General features: G+C 38.5%; 1 long non-coding RNA gene across 1 annotated transcript; it reads left to right on the top strand.

Annotated features, from left to right (window-relative positions):
* Positions 1 to 5,252: 5,252 nt before the first annotated feature.
* LOC119618803 (uncharacterized) lies at positions 5,253 to 7,333 on the top strand. The gene is made up of 2 exons (XR_005235169.2): positions 5,253 to 5,394; positions 6,210 to 7,333. It is a non-coding gene; the product is annotated as an uncharacterized lncRNA (long non-coding RNA).

Below are 7,333 nucleotides of genomic sequence, written 5' to 3'. Positions count from 1 at the left end.
CCTTACATTCTCATAAAGAGCACACAACCTAGATTCCTTGTATGCACACTACACAATGGGGTTCACGCTCCTGCGAGAATCTAATGCTCACCGACCACTATCAGACCAGGTCCAGGGTCTGCAGCATTTCTAAGCACTTTTAATCTGTTCACCTAAAGGATTAAAGTAGACGGTCTTATATTGTCATTTAGCTGCTTTGAGTGAATTAGTCTTGTTCCCACAATTAGTATAAAATCATGAACTTCATCACGATTCTCTAAAACAGTGTTTAAAACATTAGAAGGGAAAGAAAAAACCATGAAGACACTTTCTGGGAGATATCTTTGAACATGTGAGGGGGAAAACACAGGTAACAATTCCCTGTAGATTCTAAGTAATTTTTAACTTCATCGAAGTCTAATTCACAATCTGTGACAGAGGAAAGAGAAGAGGGTAAGTATGTAGGGAAAACACAAGAGTTTAATTAACATATGGAGGAGAAATGTAGTGCAAAAATAAATTCCAGCTGATGTTGGACAAAGAACTAAAGCCAGATTTTCAGTATTAGTTCACTTGATCAAAAAACAGTAACAACCACAAACAAACAAAAAAAAATCATCAATCCAGTTATAAAAACCTCATGTCATTTGAAAGAGCCCGAAATGACATCATCCCAGTTTAGTTACTGGCTGAGTGAGACTACCATAAGAAAACTATCAGGTATTTGCCCAGTGGCCTATAATGCTGTTTTTCTGTTTTTCCTTTTTTTTTTTTTTTTTTTTTTTTTAGAGAGAGAAAAAAAAAGGTTATGCAATTGGCATCTTGGGAATTTACTCTGTCTCCTTTGAGGAGGTCATGTAGTTCCCAAGTGGTAGAAGTTTTTTTCTCAAGATATTTAGGTAAGGGACCTAATAATAATTTTGTTTAATAGCACAATTTTCTTTTTTAACTTTTATTTTAGGTTCAAGGGTACATGTGCAGGTTTGTTATACAGGTAAATTCGTGTCACGTGGGTTTGTTTTATGGATGACTTCATCACTCAGGTACTAAGCCCATTGTCCAATAGTTATTTTTTCTTACCCTCTCCCTTCTTCCACCCTCCACCCTTAAGTAGGCCCCTTAAGTGTCTGTTGTTACCCTCTTTGTGTCCATGTGTTCTCATCTTAGCTCCCACTTATAAGTGACAACATGCAGTATTTGCTTTTCTGTTCCTGCATTAGTTTGTGAAGGATGATGGTCTCTGGCTCCATCCATGTTCCTGCAAAGGACATGATGTCTTTTTTTCTTTATTCTTTTTTTTTTTTTTTTTTGAGGCAGAGTCTCACTGTTGCCCAGGTTGGAGTGCAGTGGCGTGATCTTGGCTCACTGCAACCCGCCTCCCAGGTTCAAGCAATTCTCTTGCCTCAGCCTCCCAAGTAGCTGGGATTACAGGTGCATGCCACCACGCCTGGCTGATTTTTGTATTTTAGTAGTGATGGGATTTCATCATGTTGGCCAGGCTGGTCTCGAACTCCTGACCTCAGGTGATCCACCCACCTCGGCCTCTCAAAGTGCTGGGATTACAGGTGTGTGCCACTGTGCCTGGCAGACGTCATTCTTTTTCATGGTTGCATTGTATTCTATGGTGTATATGTACCACATTTTCCTTAACCAGTCTACCACTGATGTGCATATCAGTTGACTAATTTTCTTTTAAAGAACAGAGAAATTTTTAATACAATTTTTTATTTGCCTTTATGGTAACCTGTGACACTGGAAGGGATTATTGACCATCTACATAGTCATAATCTCTTTCCTATAAATCTGCGAAATATAATGGAACTCCATCTTACATATTTCAAAACTGATTAACGAATTCACTGGTATTTCCAAAAATGGACAATTGGGAGATGCTTCAACTCTGGCATATCACATTCACTCAGCCAGTGAAATGATTTTCTTCAGTATATTAAATGTTATATTTAATTGTGAATATGTTTGATCAACTCAGAGTTTAAAATAAACCTCTCAAGCTTTGGTTTTTGTGTATGGTGACAAAGATCAGTATGATTTGCAGAGGTTGGAAATGAAAATCAAAGACAAATTCTAGAAAAAAAATAACACAAAGTAACCCTAAATGAAGCCATGTAGCAAATGAAAGGAAATATAAAATGACATAATGACAATATGCAAGGATGAAAAGATAAGCAAATTCATCAACATTACAATGAGATATAAGTAAAGAAAGACCATTCAGAGTTAACTGTAGCAGAATAAAGGATTTGGCAGCCCTCTTCATAATTCTACCGTGACGATTTCTAAACCACTGAATAAGGTTTTGTATTTCTTATTAACTAAGTACTAGAAATATGTTCTCTAATGTGACTCATATGGATATGTGGCATATGGACAAAAAATTCTGGGGTACTCAAGCTTAATATAGATTAAGTACATGTTCTTTGTAACATAAATTATGAGAAATTGTTCCGATACAATATTGTAATTTACTCAAATGGCATCTGTAGAATTTCAGACAGGTGTGATAGAACACACTGCAGAGATATTTATGTGTTTGATCAGGGTTTTTCTTTTTTCTTTTTTTTTCTTTCTTTTTAAGACAGAGTCTCACTCCGTTGCCCAGGCTGGAGTGCAGTGGCACTATCTTGGCTCCAACCTCTGCCTCCCAGGTTCAAGCGATTCTCCTGCCTCAGCCTCCTGAGTAGCTAGGATTACAAGTGCCTACCACCATGCCCAGCTAATGTTGTATTTTTAGTAGAGATGGGGTTTCACCATGTTGGCCAGGCTAGTCTCGAACTCCTAACCTCCAGTGATCCACCCACCTCGGCCTCCCAAAATTTTGTAGTTACAAGTGTGAGCCACCACACCAGGCCGGGGTTTTTCTTTTGCCAACTCTAGGCTGGCTTTCTCAGTCCTTGACTAATACTAGGTCCCTGAGCGAACCCAAAACGACGATCACCAGGCAAACTTTGATATCATTGCTAAAACTAGAGTCTGACCTGGAGAGAAAGGTTAATGGTAACCATAATGATTGCTTTCATATATTGAGTGCCTACGACATATGAAAGCAATCATTATGTACTGCCCATGGGTCAACTTATTTAATCCTCATGACAGCCCAGTTTGACATATGAAGAAACTGAGGCACAGAGAAGGTAAGTAGCTTGCTCAAGTTTATCCAGCCAAGAAGTGGTAGACTTGAACACAGGACTTCTGGCTCCAGTCTCCACACTCTAAACCTCACCTGTACTGTGGTACTTTATATGCCATAGTAATTTTGTGCTACCACTGGAGACGTCCCCAGATCTCTTTGGCATTGTTATCATGATGTTTGTCTCTTTGGTCTACTTTTTTCCTGTTCTGATACAGCAACAGGACCCATTTTGATTCAGAGAATATGGTGCCCTTAATGAATCATCAAGAAGTCCATAGACAGTTTTAGGGGTTTTCTGTGGAGATCTCATTTCTTAATTCTGACTCAACCCACCCGAATGAATGGATAATTATGGCATTTGAATCTTGCATACAATTAAGTGAATAAAAATGCTTTGCCCCATTTGCTAGTAGAAAAGAAAGAAAACCACATTTTTGGAACACATTACTTACATCAGTTAAAAACAACTTCTCCCTATACTTACTATTAGTTTGATTTTTAGGGAGATTTATTAACATTGTAGTCCTTCATGGTAGTACTACTGTGCAATCCAAGAATTATGGGGGAGTGTTTGGAAATGAGAGGAGGCTCAGGGAATTATGGGCAGACAGGATTCTCAAGGCCAAATCCAGACAGCGTTACTGGTAATACATATGTGCTTACTATCCAGTTTTTAAATTTTCTCGTGCAATACTAATCTCATTGCTTTTGTATATCAGATTTTCCTAAGTAGTGCTCATCAACACCAGATTTATTTTAAAATAGAGCATACTTAATGTACTTCACATGTCTGCAAGGGGAACAGCAGCAAATACCACAGTCCCACGGTAAATATAAGGGAAAAAGAAGGCATATATACGTTAAAAAGTCTAATGAATGGCTCATACCTGTAATCCTAGCATTTTGGGAGGCTGAGGTGAGCGGATCACGAGGTCAGGTGTTCGAGACCAGCCTGGCTAACATGGTGAAACCCCGTCTCTACTAAAAATACAAAAATTAGCCGGGCGTGGTGGCAGGCACCTGTAATCTCAGTTTCTGGGGAGGCTGAGGCAGGAGAGTCGCTTGAAACAAGAAGGCAGAGGTTGCAGTGAGCTGAGATCGCACCACTGCTCTCTAGCCTGGGCAACAAGAGCAAAACTCCATCTCAACCGCAACAACAACAACAATAACAACAAAGCCTGATGAAATCCTAACTCAGCAGTGGCACAATTACTTCATAGATTGGATTATTTTGAAAAGAACAAGCAAACCCCATTTGGTGGATGTATTTTGAGTCTTTTTATTTTATTTTTTTTTCTGAGACAGGATCTTGCAATATCACCCAGGCTAGGATACAGTGACTCTGTCACAGCTCACTGTAGCCTGAAGTTCCTGAGCTCAGGCAATCCTCTTACCTCAGCCTCTTGAGTAGCTGGGACTACACACACATGCCACCATGCCCAGATAATTTTTTTTTTTTTTTTTTTTTATTTTGTAGAGACAGGGTTTTGCTGTGTTGCCCAGGCTAGTCTCAAACTCCCGAGCTCAAGTGATCCCTCCTTGGCCTACCCAAAGTGCTGAGATTAGAGGCATGAGCCACCGTGACTGCTGGGCCTGTATTTTGAGTCACCGGCTCCCTGCTAGGTGCTAAGGACACAGAAATGAATACCACCGCTCCCTTCCTCTCAGAGGGCTCCCAATCTGCTCCTCTTTTCTCTGTTAAATCATTTTGCCTTTAAGTCTTGCATAATGATGTGGCCACATTGAGACCTAGTTGAATAGTTTCACAACTCCCTTAAGTCAGAGGACCTTGGTGAAATAACATTGACTTTTACTCTGAAATCCATGGAAATGCAAAGTTTACTGTTTTGTTCTCCTTGATAAAATATAGCATAATGACTAGTTGCTGGGTTACTACCTAAAACACAGGCCCCAAACTGCAGCTGGGAAGGACAGTTAGCAATTAAGTAAAGGAAATGACTATGACTAGTGGGTTTGAAACCCAACACACTGCCCATATCCTTCTTAGCACAGGGAGGCATCGAGGTTACTTAGGCAACTTTTATCACTAAGGAAGTAGTTTTGGTGACTCATGCTCATACAGAATGACTTATTTCAAGACCTGGGTGTTCAGTAACCTTACCATTATGCTTCTGTTTTCTCCGTTTTGGGCTCAGACAGCAAAACTCCCTTTGGATGACATAGATTTATTACTTAGTAGTATATCATGCATTGGCTGTCCCACATTTTGAAATTTAACGGAATCGTGGTGATCAGAATAAAAGGTCAGTATTTCCTACAATATATCGATATGTTAAAGGTAGATCTAACACCTTATTTTCTAAGCAGAAATATTATCTTATTACATATCTTATGAAATGTCTAAGTTGACATTGCTTGCCAATTGTTTTTTACTTAATGTAACGGTGCTGTTTCAAATACTAGTCATTATTTAATAACTAAAATGGAATGCTGAAGAATTTTATACTATGACATAAAATGCCTTATTTTTTTCCCCAAATATATGAAAAATGGAATTAAAATCTCCACCGAGGGTTGCTATTACAAAGGGAAGAAATCCTAAGGAAATTCATTGGCTAGGTTCTTGGTTCAGATTTACAGCCTACCTGCTTGATGACCCAACAGCATTTATTTCTTGACAATTGACATTTTCTTCTGCGTTAAAAATAGCTGAGAAGTTGTAGAAAAATTAGTTAATTAAAAGAGTTATAGGTTGCTAATGTGTTTGGAGAGCTATATGGAAGAACTTACTGTTGACAGAAAAAGCAAGCCACCAGTCAAGGACCTGAGCTGGCTTCTGGGGTAGGGCAGGAGCAACATGACTTGGGTTCCAGGGTTTGCTGGGAGCCTTGGAAATGCCAGCTTACAGTGTGGTCAGCCCAGGACTTACCTGAATCACTAGCATACCTTTTGTCCTAATTCCAGAAATCTTGCCATAAATCTCAAAATTTGGACAGTGTTACTTGAGCTGTTTTTATTTTGCTTTCAATTGAGTCCTTTTCTGGTTTTAATTTTGTAGCTGGAACAGCTTGAAAAAGGCAATGAGTCATGACAAATATTTCTTTTCTTCTCCATATAGAAGCCTTCAATGTGAGGCCCAGGCATTGGGTACCATGTGTGCGATTCATGAGCCTTGGCATCTGAACACTTTTCTGGAAGGATCCATCAAGACAACACATCGGGGATGTACTAGTGAAGTGATTTTCAAAATGTGCTACTCAGACCTATAGCATCAACATCACCTGAGAATTTGTTAGAAATTCCAACTGTTAGGCTCTACTTTAGACCAACTGAATCTGAAACTTGGGGAGTTCATGGGGTCCAGCAATTTGTGTTTTTACAAGACTTACCAGATGATTCTGAGAACCACTGTGCTAGTGAATTGTTACTGTCTGTGGCCACGTAGAATATGAAAAGTAAAGGGTTGGAAAATGGGGAAATTGATGAGTGTTCACTTATGAGGAAATGAAGAATAGATAGAAAAGAATGAGTTAAATTTTGGAATTCAAAAAGAAGTAATTTGTAAAAGCCAGGAATTTGATTTGTAGGACAATTGCTTGCAGAATATTTGCTTTCTCAGAGAGAAGCAATCCAGATCACTAGGTTACTGTGAAATATATTGGTATGGTTCTAAAATTCTAGAATAATCTCACTACTGAGAAAAGGCATACCTTTCCATATTAGGACAAAACTTCAAATCAGGTTTGTAAAATCCTCTAAGATTCTTGTATCCCATTGCCACGGCCAACTTGTTTGTCTCTGGACATCCCAGTTTCTACGTCTGAAAACCACATGCATTCCTGCTCACCATGAATTATCTCATTGAATGAAGCGAGAGATTCAGGATATGTAAGATCATTTATGAAGCATTTGGATTACCAAGAAATGTGAAGTATAAAGATCAAGAATGATTAATGTAAACACTGGTGGTAAAGAGGTGTTTCGAAGTTGATACCAAAAATGAGTTGCTTATTTCAGTCTCTCTTTGATATATCTGCCTTTTTAGTGCTGATTCTATCATGTATTCACTATTTGATTTTAAATGAATCACATGTTTAAAGCTTTTAATCTGTTTCCTCAACAAATATATAGTTTTAATACTGTCTACTCACAGGACTGTTGTGAGAATAAAATTGATTCAATTGATTTTCCAAAAATATGTGGAAATATAGTTTTCAAAAATAAAACAATACTATTTTTGGA

Source organism: Chlorocebus sabaeus, chromosome 9 (assembly GCF_047675955.1).
Source record: "Chlorocebus sabaeus isolate Y175 chromosome 9, mChlSab1.0.hap1, whole genome shotgun sequence".
NCBI classification, from domain to species: Eukaryota; Metazoa; Chordata; class Mammalia; order Primates; family Cercopithecidae; genus Chlorocebus; species Chlorocebus sabaeus.
Note: the sequence above shows the minus strand (reverse complement) of the source record. Positions and strands in the feature narration are given on the sequence as shown.